The sequence below is a fragment of the Lissotriton helveticus genome, chromosome 3_2, assembly GCF_964261635.1.
Source record: "Lissotriton helveticus chromosome 3_2, aLisHel1.1, whole genome shotgun sequence".
Lineage (NCBI taxonomy): Eukaryota > Metazoa > Chordata > Amphibia > Caudata > Salamandridae > Lissotriton > Lissotriton helveticus.
This window is the reverse complement of record NC_136062.1, coordinates 386,790,839-386,810,535: the sequence shown is the minus strand read 5'-3', so window position 1 is coordinate 386,810,535 and position 19,697 is coordinate 386,790,839. Positions and strand designations below refer to the sequence as shown.

The following is a 19,697-nucleotide window of genomic DNA, read 5'->3' as shown; positions in this document are numbered from 1 at the left end:
TCATTAGTCACCTGAGGTATCTAGTGCTTTATTTGATAGAGTGGTAAATCTTTCTAGCAATGGCTTCATCTTTTACTGCTTCCAGACACTGCTACACCCTAATTGATTAATGGGTTTTGTTGGCGATGCGGCCCATTAGTCAGGAATCCCACTAATAGAGAACCTTCCCGAAAACCATAAAGTTTTACAAACATTTCTGTGGCATGCACATTCTTAATTTCAAACCACAAAAAGTTTAATAATGTATAAGGGTTTCTAACCAGAGATCAATAGATCAAGCAACACTTGTTAAGAGGACTGGGGAAATATAATTCGCAAAGACAGTAATGTCTTGATGAACCTCTGGGGAGCCTCAAGATGGGAGATGTGAATGCTGTAAAAAGCTCTCTCCTTAGCCAGGAACTGCTTCCGGTTTATTCTGTGCTGAGAGTGACCATCAATCTCTTATCGAATAATATGTCAGTGCTCTGGTGATGTGCTGGACCACTGAACTCAGAAAGGAAAGAGCTGACTCAGCTCCTCACTACATTAACTGTAATACAAAAGCACTGTTTTCATGGTGGATGTAGGCATGATTTTAGCATTACATCAAATAGGGTAAGAAGGCATAGCAGCAGCCACCACTGGTTTACCCTTTGACACTCCAGGATTTCCTTTTCCATGACTTGGAGACAAAGAAAGTTACAACAGGTAGAAAGTTATAAGATCCCAATTTACTTTTTGAAGTTTCCAATTTTCTGCGGAGCTGGTTTGTGATCTGCTCAGCCCAAAGTGCATCACCAACCAGTGGGGCAAGATGGGAGCAGATCAGTGGGCAGCCTCAGTGGCTTACTGAAACTTGAGGCGTACCCCCTGCAAAGTACATGGAGGGCACCCCTCTGGACTCACATTGGAGCTCTCAGTCCAGAGTACAGTGCTGAGAGAGGCTCTGTGGAGCTCAGCCCACCCACACTGCAGGGGCTGTGGGGGCCTTTGTTACATCACTGGGCGTCCTAGCCTTCAACTTGAGGGGATCAGTACATAAGTATGGCCCATACCAATTGCACAAGTGATGCTACAAACACAAACACACTAATATGACTGCAGTGTTTACTGCTGATGAAAGCTGCAAAACGTCTCTGTAAGGTCACCTAGATTTCATGCCCAGGAGTCCTGCCCTAGGTTTGAAAAGAGTCCCTAGGAACACTGCGCTACAGCAGAAGACAGGCATTAGCCTTTATGTCCCACCCGTAGTATTTCAATTCTACAAAGGTTTGACTAGTGTCACTGGCGTAATGTGCTTACGAGTAAACTACTTGCCTCTACACTTCTAAAGAAATTTTTTAAGGTGAGCCCTCAAAAGCCCATAGACAGTAGTGTTTAAAAAATGACCAGTGTGACTGGCTTAGCAGACTTACTAATGCATCTCGATACACTCGACCGTAGCTTATTCTGCTACACCCTAAAGGCACCAAGCCCACCCTGGTTTTGAAGTGCAAACTGGCTTATCACATTGTCTTCTCTCTCAGACCCGCATTGCTAACTACACCCATTTAACCATTTGCATGGTACCAGTAGGTAAGATCATCATTTTTGAATGGTCATGCCACATATTCCTGTTTGATTTTGGTGGCTTTAGGACACTGTGCACCATGACTTTTTGAATCTATTTTGCAGTGCATTTACTGAACTCTTAACTTTAAAATTGATTACACCCAATTTGCTTATTTCACTTTACGGTTGGCATGGTTAGTTGGCATTAGAAATGGACCAGCATCTTGGAAGTTAAATGTCACGTTAGGGTTGCACTGTGTATTTATGAATACCCAAATATGAATCAAGTGTGTAGTTCCAGAGAACATGATAGTGGTCTGATTAGGATGGAATTTTGAAAGCACGTAAATAGCACAAAGCAAAGAAATCTGGGGGATATTCACAAGTAAATTCTGGAGCACGGTGTTACGCCAAATTTGGCATCGCTATGCTCTGACATTTCCAAGATGCAGGGAAGCACCATTTTTACAAAAATATGGTACATCCCTGTGTTTCACCTTACTGGTGCTAACAAAGCTGCCTAGTGCCAGCGCAGCTCCTTGCTGCAATGGTGCAAGGGTGCCTGCGCTGCGGGCGATTGTTTATCTGCAGGAAGGGACACCTTCCTGCACATAAACAATCAATAATGGCGATTTGCTCTTTCTATGTGTGCTGCAGATTGCAGCACACCAAGAAAGAGCCAAAAACGATAATAAATTAATAATTTCTACTCGTATCACCATCCTAAGACCAGGTACTACCTTGCCTTAGTGTTTGGCGATGCTCCAGTCTTGTAAATCTGTGGCAGTGTCAAAAAGCAATGGGTGTTGCGGCGGAACGCCCACAGCAAAAGCCACTGCCCGCCCCTTTGCCGCAGCACACTGCGGCAGAAAGGGGAATATTTACAAGGTGGCGTTAAGCCACGATTAGTCTCGTAGTGCCACCATGTAAATTGGGAGAATGGCGCAACACCACCAAATAGTCAGAAAAGGGGATGCTCCGGTGGCATTAGGGGCTTGTAAATATGCCCCTTGGTGTACAGAGGGGCTATGCAATGTAGGGTACATACTTTTATATATTTACCAAGTCACTCCAAGTGTGCCGGGTAGGCAAATATGTCTGGGTGCTCAATATATAAAAGTGGGGCATCCTAAATATTAAAGAAATGTATTTCTTCACATTTAGCTATCACCAAAAGCTGTTTGTCACTGTGTATGCCAAACTCATTAAACAAAATAATCAAATGCCATAACCCTGCCTGGGAAAACTATAGAGAAATAGTTCAAGTCATTATCACTTGTGATTACAAAATATTTTCAGTGTTTAATGTAGATATTTGATGAATCTATTTTCAGTATTGAAAAAAGAATTTTGATGCGTGCAGTTTAATAACAACCTCTTAAAGTGCGCATTTTGTGCAGGCAATACGTTTTGGCTGGTAGTCCTACTTCAGTGATAGCACTACATATGCCAGAAGAGGTGTGAACGTCAAGCCTTCTATAGGACAATGAATCTGTCTCCAAGAGCAGGGAGTTTGAAGTGGTTCCACTGGTGATCACTTTCCAGGAACAAGTCATCTAGCAGGGGTACAGGTACAGATGGTAACACAAAGGACTGACAACAACACCTATTCTGGTCTAGTATAGACCAAACTGTTGAGAATGTCGTCAGAACTGAAACCATTAATTGTCACATCCAACTCAAACATTTGTGCTCCCACCAGGCGGAAACACTGATTCTAGCTAAGGAAGAGAGGAGGTTACCTCATTTCAACAGAGGTATGTCTAAAAGGAAATACGGTCTCCTGTAGAGGGAAGAAAGTTACGGCAAACTGGAATGAGGACCTCTAGAAAGAAAAGTTCGGAAAGAAGGTGCTGCAAAAGTAAGTGGAGGTTCCATGGGAAATTTGCCAAGGTTTTATGCGGTAATTTCTCCAATCTGTAGTTAGTGCACAAAGTAAGAATGGCACCTCACAATCTCAGAAGATTCCAGGCCATGTAGGAAAATAAAGGAGAAGAAAATGTACTGCCTGACTTCTTGGGAAAGAAGGCTGAAAACATCCTGACTTATGCTGGTATGGAGAGGGACCTGGCGCCTAGACGTCTGCCCTTGAGGTTGAGGAGCTGTGCAAGGAGTGGCTTTCTCAGCACCAAGAAACGTTTTTCACCTTTGTAGGACTGGGACAAGGTGCAGAGTCTACCTCAGGAATGGTGTACCCTCCATAGGGCAAGACTTTAAAGCTTTTCACCATAAAGATAAAAATATCAGCAGGAGTATGTGTTGCAGATATGCAATTTGGTGGAGCTCTGCCTGCTTATAGCATTTAACCTTGCTCCACTTTTGGAAAATGGGAGAAACAAAGGGGCATATTATCAAGACTCTGCGATAAAATGATCGCCGCTTTATCGGCAGGAAACTGCAGATAAAGTGGCGATAATGGGCTGGATAATATGCTCAATGGAATTCCAGTCGAAGCTCATGTTAAATGTCCTTCACATCTAACATGAGCTTCGATTGGAATTCCATTGAGCATATTATCCAGCCCATTATCGCCACAGTCTTGATAATATGCCCCAAAGTGACTAAATCTTAAGGTAAAACTACGGACAATAGCAAAGCAACCTCTGTGATTTTGGTGCAAAAACCGAAATCTTCAGTGCAAGCATGACACTAATATATACATCCTCAAGGGATCTTTGCTGGTTTCAGAATTCTAACTTGCCCTGCTGGACAATTTTGAGATCCAAAAAACCTAACCACATCATAGTTGGCCTGAAATTGTACCTACTGCAGCACTGGCTCACAATTGGTGCTTTGTGATTTCAAAATCCTAATCTACAACTCGCATTGTCAATCAAGCAAATCTCCTTATTTGGAGCATTAACACTACATAAAAGAAAACACTGAACACAACATTTAAAATCAACATGTCAACATAAGCCCCACATAACTTATGCAAACGCTCTAGAGACACAGTGTAGGCCAGAATATAGAATAGGTAAAACTAAATAGAAGATATCTCGACAGTGGCAGCTGGTACTTAGCATGGAGAAGGATAGACAGGACACAAACGCACACATAAACACTGCCTCACACCCATGCCATCACATACTCATGCACACACACATCTATTCACAACATTCACTCCCAAATATTCATGCACACTAGCACCACATATTTTTTTCTTAAATCTGACTTATCTGCACAGCTCTGCCTCTCGGGTCCCAGTAGGGTTGGGAGTGCAGCCTTCCCTCTGAGGGAGGCAGAAGTCCCTATTTGTCACAGAGTAGGATGTGGTCAGTAAGACTTCTGACACCACCCCACTCTCTGATAGGTAGCAGTGATTGACACTCAGGGAACTAAAAGGCCCAGGTACGAGACAATCAGTGAGGCTCCCCCTCATCACGAGGGGGAGGGTCCATGAGTTGCTTATCCAGGCTGAATAGGTCACGCTCACAGGGCGTGACATGTTCAGCCTGGCGTAAGATCCAGACCAGGAACTAAGGATCCTGTGTATAAACCTCATGTCTAGCTCCTGGCTACCTGACCTGAAAATAAACAGGGTCTGTCAGACTGACCTATTCTCGGCCTGTCAAACCCTCTTCTTTTTCTGCAAAAGGTGAGGCGGCGGGAATCCTGGGTAGACAATTCTGCATCATTAAAAGCTGGAGTATAAAATCGCTCTGCTCTGTAACATAAAAAGTGCAAGTGCCACTTCTATAAGTACCACAGAGCAGGTCTACAATGTAAGCCCCTCAAAAGGGCAGGATAAACACTTTCCTTGGCTGCAAATACAAATTACAAAAAAATAACAAGTGCAAAGTATTTTATTCATAAAAATCATTGAATAGACAAGTAGATGATTGTAACATCTTAGTGGCCTCAGGCTTAAAGGGAACAACAAATACACTATATTAAAATAAAATATAGTCCACAGAAAGCAGTGTTGCCTGTTAGATACCAGACTTAAATACAGCTGGGTACATGGCTGGGTGTAGTGTAATGGAATGCTCTATCATAGTTTATGTTTTTTACTCTGTATAGGCTCACTCATTCTGCATGTTGTCTAATAACAATAAGTTAAAATGTGTTCTAATTATGTCCTGCTACACCTTAGGATTAGTAAGGTAAGATTCTTTCCCTACCTTTTTGTGGCAAATCTTTGTTACAGCCCACTAAAAATATCTGTATTCCATTCACATAGAGAGTAAACAGAAAAGGTGCCAGTGTACATCCTTGCCTAACACATATAGGTAAAGGGCGATCGTATTGCCTTTCTTGGATATAAGCACAGTGACAGACTTTTTCCAAGAAACCGGCCCATTTTTGATACAAGGTTAAGTACATTTGTAAGCAGAGGGACCCACAGATCAATACTATCCAAAAACAAATCAAAAGGCACCATGTCCTGCCCTGGGGCTTTCCCCCTTTGATAGCTATAAAGAGCAGTAATCACTTTCCCTAACTCAAATACAATAATACCTCCCTCTGTCCCACCGCTCACCTCCCCCAACATGTCCACCATGAATGACTTGCTGTCCATCCCAGAACAGAAAAGAGCAGAAAAATAAGCAACCTACTCTCTTGCGGGAATACATGTCTCTACTGAAGGATGGGTAACTACCTGATAACAAGCATTGGTATAGCCAATAGGTCTCGCTTTTGGGACCTTATAAGTGTTTAGTTTCCAGCACAATATCCTTGGAGCAACAACATCAACTGTTGTATGGCTAAACACTTATAAGGTCCCAAAAGCGAGACCTATTGGCTATGCCAATGCTTGTGTTTACTTTATAACTTATATGTTAAGGTGCCAAATAAACAACAGTAGATACAGGTTTGTTCCTTGATAGTTCCAATTATGTAGTGTGGTGTCGATACATGTTTGCCAGTGGCCAGGTAAAAGTAGTCTTTTCCAGTAATAAATATGCTATTGTAGTGGCCTACATATGTGCAAGTATGTGACCTTTGTTTTTATGTTGATTACTAGCGTGAATAACCTGTATTCCGTAAAAAGGTATGTAATCAATTATGTCTGTTATTACGTATTGGTGCACAATATTTTATTGTACTCACTATCATTGTGCACCTTGTTTCACTTACCATAGTGATTCCTACTCCAGTAAGTGCAACAGTAGAAAAGCATAGGATAGCGGTAGGGTAAATATTACTATTCCCACTCCAGTGCGGGCAACAGTAGGGAAAGCGTTGGATAGCGTGAGGGTAAAAATTACAATTCCCATTCCAGAGAGTGCAACAGTAGGGAAAGCATTGGATAGCATAGGGGTAAAAATTACTATTCCCACTGGGAAACATCCTTTACGACGCAACCTTTACCAACCAGTGCCTTTACAATGCAGGTTTTTCAATGCAAGTCATTACGACGAATTGCGCTGGGGGGCGCTCTAGGATAGGTAATAGTTTAAATAGCTATCCAACACCCTTGCTACTATCCACTGGGACTGGAGTTGAAATAGTAAATTAAACTATTCACTATCGAGCACCCCCCCAACGCAAGACGTTGTAACGACTTGCGTTGAAAAACCTGCGTTGTAAAAGCATGCGTGGTAAAAGCATGCTTTGTAACAACGTACATCCTTCCCACTCCAGAGAGTGCAACAGTAGGGAAAGAGTTGGATAAAGTAGTGGTAAAAATAACTATTCCCACTCCAATAAGTGCAGCAGTAGGGAAAGCATTAGATAGCGTAGTGGTAAAGACTACTATTCCCACTCCTGTGAGTGCAACAGTAGGGAAAGAATTGGATAGAGTAGGGGTAAATATTACTATTCCTACTCCAGTGAGTGCAACAGTAAAGAAAGCGTTGGATAGCATAGGGGTAAAAATTACTATTCCCACTCCAGAGAGTGCAACAGTAGGGAAAGTGTTGGATAGCGTTGGGGTAAAAATTACAATTCCCACTCCAGTGAGTGCTACAGTAGGGTAAGTAATGATTTAATATTTAAATAAAAATAAATTAATTATCAATACCAATATAAAACTAATTAAAAGTAATTACCAATTACAACATATTAAATTAATTATAAATACCAATAAACATTATATATGAACAATTAAATACATATTAATAATGACTTAACAACCAATTAATTGGCAATACTAGAAATAAATAAGTAATACAAAATCATAATTAATCATTAATTTACAGTAAATTAATTATCAATACACAACAATAATAACAAAAATTACTTAATTACAATTAAATTGCTTCCCACCCTATTCCCCTATAAAGCCACAACCCGCTCCAAATAACAAATTGATACAATTAATATAATTATCAATTAATCAATTAATCAAAGTTAATTACCAATTAATAAACAAAAATTACCAAATAATAAAAATGAATGACCAATTAATAATTATCTAACAATAAATGAATTATCAATACTAATAAATAACAAGAAATTATTACTTAATAACAATTACATTATTTCCCACCCTATTCCCCTATAAACCCACAACCCACTACAGAACTAAAATGCAAAATTAAATAAAAAATAATTAATAATTCCTAAAAATTAAAATTTAATTTACTATATTTAAATTACTTTCCACCCTATTTCCCTATAAACCCACAACCCAATACGGAATTAAATTACACAAAAATAAAATAACATAAAATGTATTACTTTAAAAACATTCAAACGTACATTACAAAAATAATACATACTTTTAACACATATACCAACACTGAAAACACTGTAAAATAAATCGATATTTTTAACAACTGTATTATGACTGTCAATATTACTAATTTTGATATTATGGAAATCAATATTTCTTACCTGCATTTCGATATTCTGCACCACTATATTTTTGCAATTCGATATTCTGTCCATTCTATATGCAAAACTCGATATTCTGTCAATTCGATATTTTTTTTCAGATATTGTGACTGTTCACCATTTTAAACATATCTTGCACTAAATCCTCAAGTGAACGTAGAGTATCAACCTCTAAACGTTGAAGCTGTGTTTAGAGTGTCCACCTTGGCTGTCTCAAATCCCACGGTACTGTGATCCACGAGTACCTTTTGTCTTCTTGCCTTGTGGTAGCTCAGTGGTATCAGGCAACGAGCATGCCGAATAATAAGTGAATCCTCTAGCACACAGAGGTTAGACATGACTGCAGGTAGCACATGTATGGCCGTCGTCCACCTCATCCAGCATTCCTCCTCCTGGATTCCCTATCGCCCTTGCCTCCTACATTTTATTTTCTAGACTCACCTCCACATTATTAATTTCGTCATACAGTACCCCATGGTGTTCGATAGAAAGATTTCAATTCCAGGGTACAGCTAGGTTTGCCCTATGCAGACGCTTTGGAAATATTTTTCTCTTTCTCTTTCCCATGGTATGGACTAGACAGTAGGGCTCAAATAACAAATGAAGGAAAGGGAGCCCTACCCAGCTACTGCCGACTCTGATGAGCGCAGACGGGTTGGCTCTTGGGCCTTCTTTGCCCGGGCAGTGCCTGTGTGTACCCCGCTCAGTGGGATCCTGTTGAGCGCATTATAGCACGATGACACCAGGGCCCGCCTCCTCCTTCACCCAGTAGGCCCTAAGGGTTTTCTGCTCATAGTTTCCCACGTGTACCACTCACTGGCAAAGTTTTCGCCATACAATGGCACTTGGTTGAGCGTAATATAGCACAATGACACAAGGGCCTGCCTCTTCCTTCACCCAACAGCACCACGTATTCTACTGCTTGAAGTCTCCCAGGGATACCATTCATAGACAAAGTTTTCCAATTGCTCAATTCAAAACATTTTTAGGTCAATTAAATTAACAAATTTGTCTCAATCTTTATAAATTGGCTTTGACCTTTTTAAAGTTTTGATCTTCATGGTAATGTTGTTTGCCACTGCTTAAAGCTAGCCTACGTTGCCTGCTACCTATTCCTATCAGAATTTCACCTAGAAATGTGTTATGACTTAATCAGACTGTGTTTTAGACATACAAATTAGTAAGTACCTTTTTAACTGTGCCCCACTCGTACAATACCCATAAAGTGATGGGAGGAATGCTTAAATTAATTTCAGTCACAGCAATCGCTCTGGGAAGAGTACCATTCGATCATTTTTACCAAGCGTACTACTTTAGACAAAGGTCCACCTTAAGCAAATCAATACAGACGCTGTTCCTCATGGCAACAGACCATCCTCAACTACCAGACATGGCCCCTTCAGAAGGGACCCCCATTTGTGTTTCCTCTGCCTAACTCTGGATAAAGGTTTGTTGAGGAAAAATAAGTGCTAGTCCCTAAAACCGAGTGATGGTGGGCCCTACCTGCAAGCACCGGCTAAAATTTAGCACTGATACTGGGTACTGAAAGGCGCGCACCACTTTTTCTGTGACATTGAAACTGAAAAAGATGGCAAATCAGCATGAAAAAAGTAAATTCCAGTTCTTCTCACGATCACTAGTGATAGATAGTAATTTTCCTGTTGCAGAATGTTCTAATGACGTTATGAAATGTTAGCCTAGTGTGTCTGACTAATATGCAGTTACAGCTTAAAATTCATGTGCTGCAACCCACTGAGCTATTTTTGTAATTTGCAAGCTTCAGCTTCTCTCATAGGAGAGAGGGACTTGTCTATGGCAGACAGACTTGGATTGTATTCAGTAAGTGATTGATTTGTGTGCAGGTCAATGGCAAAAAGAAAAGAGAGATTTATTGGTTGTCTGTTGTGTCCATTTTTGTTGTGATTTTTTTTGTTTCACTGTTGGACAATGTCATAGTATAAAAGTTTCTATTTCAATAATTATTGAGTTGGGGTGTCTCTGATTGGCATACTGATTAGTGTCTTTGCTAGTGGATACCTAGTGGAGAGTACTGATGATGCGAGGGTAGGTACAGAATATTGCTTGTGTTGCTCATAGGAGCGGCCTGGTGGGAATTAATATATGTGTGTAATGTATATATGTGTGTAACAGTATTTGTCTGCAGTTTGTCCATGGGACACCATTGCAGTGGGCCCAGTGCCCCACCCGCTGAGTGGAAATGCAGAGGGTGTGTTTTGTGCAAATGTCTGCTAGTGTGGAAGGTGAGAATATACCTTTGGCAACAGGATTAAATGTAGTGAGATGGCGCCCTTTTTGTTTAAAGTTAAGAAATGACATTGGTTATAAGAGGGCTTATTTAGACAGCGAAAGATGACTGTGCAGAAATATTTGGTATTTTAATAACAAGAATAACATTTTTACGCAAATATGGAAATTCCTGGTTCATGACAAGTGAATGATGTGAATGTAAATGTATATCTTTTTCCCTTTTTGATGCTGCATTAACTGCCATTACCAGATTGTCATGTGATTTTCAATGCTGCTAAATGTTTTATATTCTTGGCTGACGGTTAAAGAGGTTAGGACTGGTTCTTGTCTAGAGACAGCACACAGGGTTTTCAGAACGGACAGTGAATAGTTAGTATATATAGGGTGATGATAGATAATATAGATGAACAGGTGTGAATGAGCTCCAAGCATAGGTATTAAGGTAAGTGTTTGTAGAAGGTATTTTTACTAAATGGTTGCCTTTTTGTCCAATATTTTGTGTGTTGTTGTTTTTTTTTGTGTGGTTTGATTTGTTTCATTTCAGTGCAATGGGAAATATTTTTATCTCTGTGTTACGGTGAGTATTGATGCCGCTTTGTGCTAGACAGATTAAGTGTGCACTGACACCGCATGATGCATGACATGCATGAGAAAAATATAGTCCTTTGAGTAACTAATATTGTGTTTTCCTTTTGTGGCCTTTGTGTTTGGTATATGTATTATTGCGTATTATTTTATGTTATACGCATTTACCTACATTGTGTGTTTTATGTTTTCTTTGGCTTATTGTGCATTGCTTGTTCTGTTCTGCGTGGATGGTATGCTGATCGATCTTAAGCCTGATAAATTAAGTAGGCCAGCATGCTGGGTTTTGGGCCGCAGGCTCACTGTGCATGAAATGCATGGCATCGTGTTGTGTGTCACAGCTCATTTGCATGTGTTACTGTGATTTGTCTATGCTTTCTGTGCTTAGCACAGCAAGTATACCTGCTGCTTTGGTATGCTTGTTTTTATTTTATGTATGTTTCTGTATTGTATTGTTTTGACAATTCTATTATTAATACTAGAGCAAGCTCCTCTGTGGGGAATTTGTTCTGGTCCCTAAATTCCACACACAACACTTCAGCAGTGTATGTCTATTTGGTTAAAAGGGGTATAGAGAAAAATACACGAGTTCTACGGGGTACTCATGGTGTTGTGTCACAAGCCTGACCATCACCTAAGTAATTTTTGTTCTTTTATAGATTTTTCTTTTGCCGCCATTTCCCTAATGAATGTCACATAGTGCCTCGTTATGGGGGACTTTAGCTGTGTCCCAGTCCCATTTCCTTTTCCTTACTCCTTTTCCTTAGTTAGATTGTATTAGATATTAATAGGTACACACATCATTTTATGGCAATGACATTTGTACATGTGCTAAAAGATGTTCTAGCCCTCTCAAAAGTGATATGTCTCCCCTAGAATTTTGTTTATGTTCAGTGCTACACCCAGTGGTTGATGGTGTTGACTGAAGTGAAATATGTTTCAGATTTCCTTCTGTCAAAATGTGGGAGGAGGCTAGCGCCCCGCTGGAGCTAGTTCCCCGCTAGCTCTCCTATAAATTAAAACTAGGTAACATGTATATTGCTCCCGCCTGTCCTGCTTTGATCTAGAAGGGGAATTAGATGTGGGTAGTTTTGTTTTACAAGTGTTGGGTAATAACACCATTATTGGAGTCTTGCAAGTACATTGCTAGTTCTTTATTAGCTAGTCTGTGAAAATAAACTGATAGTTTTTTATTAGAGGGTTATTTTAATTGTATAGGGATGAAAGGGATGAAAGGACTGGTAGCCCCAGACTAGTGTTTCCTTATTTGACCTCTGAAGGGAACAGCCCAGACTAGTGTTTCCTTATTTGACCTGTGAAGGGAACAAAAGGTCGGTACTTTTTTGTTGATTTTTCCTTCACATTCCTAGGTAACAACATCATTATTGTGCAGCACTAAGTAAAGGTGTACAAGTCTCTTATCAGTTAGCCTGTATAGTTGAGCTGATAATCCCTAGTAGAGCTGGGGAACAGGTTTTTCCCCCTAAATAAAATGTTACATAGTCTAAATAGTGAGAAAGGTGAAAGATGCTTGTGTGATCCTTAGCAAAATATTTTTTAGAAATAAAAGATTTGTAGAAGTTAGTTTCCTGCTGCCTCTATAATATGTGAGCATGGTCATGAGCAAAAATATAGTTGTTTTGAGTAAGAAAAAGAATATTAGAAGTGTTTGAACTTCCCTTTTTGCTGTTTCTCAAGTGCAAATGCGGGAATACAATATGTCTGTTTGTTTTATTTTTTTTCTCTTCTCTTAGAATTCAGTAAATGCATACGTCCGTCCACAGGTAATACAGCGAAAAAAGTCAGATATGTTATGTATTACCTATTGTCAGTGCACAAATTTATTAGAGCAATATGAAAGCACAGAATAGACCTCATTTGGTTTCTTTGAAATTGAATTTCATTCATATGCTTTGACTAAAGATCTTTGTTCTGTTCATCAATAGAAATATATCACACCGCCGGAGCCAGAGGGGACCCAAGCATCAGATCCAACTTCAAGACTCGGTGCAAGTCAAGTCTCGTCGTCAGAAGATACCAACGGAAATCTTGCTTGGAGCCAAGGTACAACTGAAGCAGCTGTAGGTGTGTGATTCCTGGGTAAGAAAAGGGCAGGCCTGACCGAGATGGAGGACTCACTCTTCGCTTTTGTGCCATTTCCCAATGGTTGGAAAGGGTTTCTCAGAAATACTTGAGAGGGGCAGTTCCGTCTGTGCAAAAGGCTGCAGCCAGTTCTCCAGTGGTGATGCTTCAGGTTTCCCTGTTCCCCATCTGTTTTGGAATATACAGTTTTGTCTGCTGATAAGGAGGTACCTGGTCACACTTTATACAATCTATGGCCTCGACAGAAGAGCGGTGCACCAGGAGAAGAAAAGTAGGAGGTAGAGAGAGACTTTAGTCTTAGGGTACAGATACAGTGCTCTTAATATCTGTTAGATTCATATCTGGTGTACTGAGCGAGACACTGGACAGAATTTGTAGAGAGCACTACCTGGATTGGTGGTTGCTAAATTCTGCAAGAAAGACTTTGCATCATTGGCCAAGATTGTTTTCCATTTGAGTTGCTAGCAAGTGCAGCTCCAACGCAGATGATTTTTTAATTTTTTTTGATGAGTTGCTAGCGAGTGCAGCTCCAACGCAGATGATTTCTGAATTTTTGATGGACAATACGAGCCTGCCTGTGAGGCTCAGACGGACACAGCTAGAAAAATGAGTCCTTTTGAATGTTCCTATTCCCAAGGAGGAGCAGCCTCTGTGGCTCCTTGTCCAGATATCCCTGATCATTTGGTTCTTATGGTCTACAAATTTAATATTGTTTGTATCCTGACTATTGCTTTCATATTTCTCTTTAGAGAATTAGTTTCTTGTTGCTTGGCGCATACCCTCACGAGTATTGTTTCAACGCCACCTGAGAATGTCATTGGTACCTTAGCTCCTCACGAAGAGGAGCACTTGGAAGTTCATTAGGATGATGTAGTATTCAAATGTTGCACCTGACACGTTATTTATAGAACAGCAAAAATTATTGGGTGTGTGGGTCATTGCCTTCATATACACACAGGGGTGGAAAATTGTTGCTCGTATTCTTGCCCTATGGAAGTAGCTGTGAGGGTTAGTATACTTTGAGTAGTTTAGTAAAACACATTTCTCAGCCCGATAAAAATTTACTTGAAGGATGTTAGATATAGGTCCTAGCTGATAATGCAAGTGAGCCCTCAGTATTGGATTCAATAGGGTGTTTTCCTTGATAATGACAGTTTGTTCTTATTTGCATTAATTCTTGCTCATGACTTAAAGCGTGATGTATTTTTAAGTAGTCCGATCATGACATAGTGTTATAGAGAAATGGTACCTCGAGAACATATGTTTAGATTAGTCAAAAAAGAGGGTGTTTCACACCCAGAGAATAATTATTGTCTTAGTAGGTATTGCAGGGGTTGTTCTATTACTTGTTGCTTCTGCATTTCCTGCCCTATAGTATGCTGCACTACTTCTGTGATTATGCCTTTAGAATTGTATAGTCCTTACCTTTAAGCTGTAACTGCACTTGTGTTAGCCACAATAGGCTAAAAGGAGGGTCTGATAGATAGTAATAGATGTGTGAGGGAAGTCGCTCAGGTGGATTTGAGCCACGCTTATCACTAGAGACATTCTAGTTCATTGTTTTTCTCCCACCATGCCTCTCTAGACAAAGTCCTAATCTATGCAAATCAGTACCAACCTTGCTCCTGTTGGGAACAGTCCATCCCGAACTGTCAGGCCAGCCTCTTCCATGGCACCTTCTTTCGTACCGCGGTCTACAGTTTCTCATGAGTTGATCTAGAGTTAGGGCCAGCCTAGGCTCTTCTCCAATTGTACTGCACTTTTCTCCCTGTGGCAGCTCTTAAGCCCTGTCACATATTTACACTCTGGAACTGTGTATTCTCTACTCAGAATTGATGAGCAACTGACCTGTAGGGCAGGCGCGCAACGCCCATGCGGCCATTGGGCTCTATGGGCTTCTGACAACCACTCCCCACCCCTCCTACCCGCCCGCGTCGGGTGTGTCAGCCCAGGCTGAGACAGCTTCCCGGACACACACACAGCCGCAACCGAGTACGTCACAAGTCTTTAAAAGACCATTCACTTGCTAACGAAGCATTGTTGTTTTTTCACCTCTTCTTAGAGCCCCTGCATCTCCACTCTGCCTATGGATGAAAGAATTAGCCCCCCCCAGAATTTTTATCAACCCCCTCCGAAATTCGGCTATAGTTGTGCCTCTGGTGTAGGGTATAATGTGGACACTAGTGCATCACTACAAGACATACCCTAATTCATAAAAAGAGCGAAAGGTTCACGACTCGCAATGTGCTCACATGTAAAAAGCCCTTTCGTGTAGGCGTGTGCCAAATGTGTGTAAACTGCTTCAGTGTGACATTTCTAGAATATTATGTGAAATTACACGAGAATTATTGGAAATACAAATCCATCATTTAGCACTATATTCAAACGTGGAATTAGACTTCATGTCACTTTTTACTACTAAAATAGCACAAAAATCACCAGTGTCCAAAACAACAGCCGCTAGAGTTCTGGTAGTTTACGTTTCATGTAACAAGCCTAACATAGAATTCCCCAAAGTATACAAGTTACACCAGTATAATTTACATTTTGGCCAGGACTACTTAACGGGCATCTTTTGGTACGACTCAAAATGTTGCAAACACCTCTTGCAGCACGGATGCTCATGGCTAAATGACCCCAAGGGTGGGGCAATGAGGTGGGTACTCTTGGCTTATTGTAAACATCAAAACCCTGCCCTTTGCCTGCTGTATGTGTGATAGTTTGAGGTGTCTAAGACAGTGGGGGTCCCAGCCACAAAGAGCCACCAGTTTTGTGGCAGTGGCTCCGATGGCATGGTGGAATAACACCACGTGTGGCACAATCTCCGCACAGCATTTCTTCCTGCGGAGAATCCGCGACAAGTGTGGAGTTTCCGCCGTGACTTGCAGTTCCTCCACTACTATTGCGAACAGCCACGGCCCGTGGAGGGAGTTACGGTGGGGCAGGAAGGCGGGCGGGGGAGGGGCAGGGTGGGGGGTGCTAAAAACCAGAATATGGATAATTGGAGGTAAGTTAGCAATTTAATTAATAAAACGAATTTCGCAGCGCGCAGCATCGCATTTTGCATAACCATTCTACACAACCCTACACAACAGCAACAAGGAAGTGGTAGTAAAGATGAATGCCATGTTCACTTGAGTAAAGCACTACCACGTATCCGTGTCCTCACGCTTGTTTTTGAAAGAATTCATCTTAAAATCAGACACATCCGTTTCGCAAATAGTGGTCACACACACAATTGACTATACAAAAGAGCAGGGTCAGGTATTTATTTCTCTTTCCTGCTTTCCTCATTCATCACAAAAAGGATGTACTTAAATAATACATTTATGGGGTGAAGAGATCTTTTTGGTAGCTAGAAAGCAAGTAGTCCCAGGTTTCGATGCATTATTTATTTCAAAACATCTAGCAGAGTATATATCACACGTAAGGGATGACTGCAGAGCATTTTCCAGTAGCATAAATTCCTCCTGAGGGAGCAACAACTGTTTAAAAGCAACTACAAGGTAAGTAGTAACAAAAAAGAAAAGCACAGTTAAAATTGTTACTTGCCAGTAAAGAATTCCCATGAATATTTTAAATAATACCTATGTTGTATTAGACAGGCCTAGATAAAGCGAAATTCACATTGTTTCCATTGCGGACTGTAGGTATGAGCTAATGGCATAATTCGTACATTGTGTGTCACAATCACAGAGGTGTAAGGCAGGTACTTGTGGCCCCAGCTCGTTCAGCCCATGGCCAAAGAATATCTGCGACATCGGAGACTCAGGGGCCCCTAATACGATTCTTCAGCATGGGGCCCCAATGTTTTGCGTTACACAACTGCACAATTGCAATGCAAAATGACAGAAATTAGATAAGATCACACTAGTGAGTACGGAATGTTTGGAGGTAGAGCAAAATTATCTACATGCAGGAAACTCAGAGCACATACCTCCCGACTTGGCCTCTTTAATGACTATTTCTGCTTTTCACCTGTTTGGTGCACCTTGCTTGTTATATCCCATTAGCCTGGCAGTCTTCCTTGAGAAATATACACTTTAACCTCCTCTGAAAGTCTGAGTGTCGAGGCAGTGAAACACGTGTCTGAAGGTGCCTCATTTCTATTGGCGGGAAGGACTTGGTCGCACCTTGAGGGGGCCCCCCAGCAGGGTACGTGAAGGGGCCACCTCCGTACTCAATCTAGAGCTCCCCAGCAGAAGTGCGGTGCTGACGGGGCCCCCTGGAGGGTGAGGGCTCCCCCGCACCGCAGGGGCTGCAGGGGTCTGTGTTACGCCTGCTGTGGCGCCTTAATAATTACAAGACTTGTAAAGTGCTCGAGTGCTGTCCTCTTGGAGTGCAATCGACCACTAACAAAACAAGCTTATATTGCTTTTCTGGGAAGTATTTGCTTTCTAACAGAATAAGTGGCGGGCCCGAAGGTGTGTACAGAAGCCTGTGGCCAGGGCTAGTGAAGGTTAGGCCACCAAACACCAGGCCCGGCTAGTTCAATACCACCTTGTGCCTCTTTCCTTCAGCAGCAGGTACTCCCTGCCACTTTAGATCACTCTTTCAGGTCTGCTTTGATCCCTGCAGGGCGCGCTACGAAATCCGTTTTATTAATTTAATTGTTTACTTACCTGCAATCATCCATATTCTGTTATTCATCACCACCCACCCTGCCTTTCCCCCACCCCGCCTGTCTGCCCCACCGCAACTCCCTACACGGGCCGCGGCTGGCGGTTTTTCCGTCTTTCTCTTCTTCCTTTTTCCTCTTTGGTGTTTTCCTCTTCCTTACTCTGGATAAACGTTTGTTGAGCAAAAAATAAGTGCAGGTCCCCAAAAATGAGTGACAGTCGGCCCCACCTGCAGCCACTGGCTCAAATGTAGCACTATCACTGGGGTCTGATTGGCTCAGAACGCTTTTTGAGTGGCATTAAAACCGAAAATGATGGTAGATCAGCATGGCAGCGCATCTTGAAAAAAAAATTCCAGTTCCTCTGATGATTGGTGGAGACATTCCCGCTCGAGCTGCCTACTGTTATATCTTAGGGGATGATTATTGATGTCAACCCGCTGTCTATTGGCTCAACTTGGTATTTATTCAATCAATAGTCTTTTTCTAGGTTTTCTGCTGGCGAAGTATAGTCCACCATCCAAAGACCAGTGGGTACAACTGGATCCCGTAGAAATCAGTTGTTACTACTTGACTGGAATGTACAACGGGGCGGGAGAGGGGGTTGTGTGAGAGGGTTCTGTTATTAAGCGCAAGCAAATTCTACTGTGCTTTTTATCTGGACAGTGTAGGGATACTCAGTAAAGCCCACAGTCCCGGTACAAGGTTTCTTTCAACATGCAATGAAGTATGCATGGGCAGGGTGTGCAGTGCAAGACATTGCTTCACAGGTCTGAAGGACTGACACACATGTTTATGTCTCGCCTACAGACAGCTTTTAGTCGTGTGTCTTAGAATGACCTTTTTTGATCATACGCAAAAATTATAGTGGGCTCAGAGCTAGCCATTGGTTGACATTATTGTCACTCTCTCTTGCTTGCTTCTCATTTGTTGGCTTTCCTTCCTCTTCTTTTGTTTGTACTGCCACTGGATAATAGCCTCTTTGTAGTTATTTTGATTGCCTTCATCAAGGAAACATCCATGTTTTCCACATCTGTATAGTTTTTTCTTATCCTTCCACAGATCACATTTAGAGAACTACTTTTTTCTTTTTATTAAAATATCCAGAAGAGTGCATGTGCCTTATTGCTCTCTCTTGTGAGCTGCTCTCCTCCTAATGCCCTCCCCCCAAGCTCTGTGCACCTCCCTTCTCACACACCTGCTCTCCCCCTCACATAATGCATTTCATTTCTTACCATCCACAAAATTATACACTTCAGGCCTCATTTATGAAAAGTGACGCATTGCTGCGTGAAAACAGCGATGGTCACTTTTCATTGCGCCCTACTGGCGACTTGCTGGATGCGTCATATTTACAGTAAGTCGCATCAAGTCGCAAGGAGTCACAGATGCGTCAGTATTTCTGAAGTATCTGTAAGCGCAAAAATGACCCATTTGCGTCCTAGAAGTGATGCAGTGAAATCTCATAGATTTCACTACATCACTTCTACTAGGCTTACTTGCGTCAGAATGCCCACCCTGCATACCTTATACCTGGTGCAGGTATAAAGTGGAGCAGGGGTTTACAAAGTGACCATCTACCTGGATGCATCACTTTGTAAATATGAAGCAACATGGCACATGTTTTACCCTGTAGGTGCGTCACAAAAAGTGATGCACCAGCAGTGCAAAAGTGACGCAAGGACTCATAAATAGGCCCCTAAATGTTCAGAAGTGGCTCATGCAGGTTGTAGCGGTGGGGTGGTGGGGCCGGGTTGGGGACATTCGACATACAATCAAGAGGGAAAATAAAATAAATAATTATTTT

At 41.5% G+C, this 19,697-nt stretch overlaps 1 protein-coding gene across 2 annotated transcripts in view; it reads right to left on the bottom strand.

Moving 5' to 3' along the window:
* Window positions 1-19,697, bottom strand: part of ANO1 (anoctamin 1) — a 780,986-nt gene that overhangs the window by 660,386 nt on the left and 100,903 nt on the right. The gene's annotated exons all lie outside the window — the stretch shown is intronic.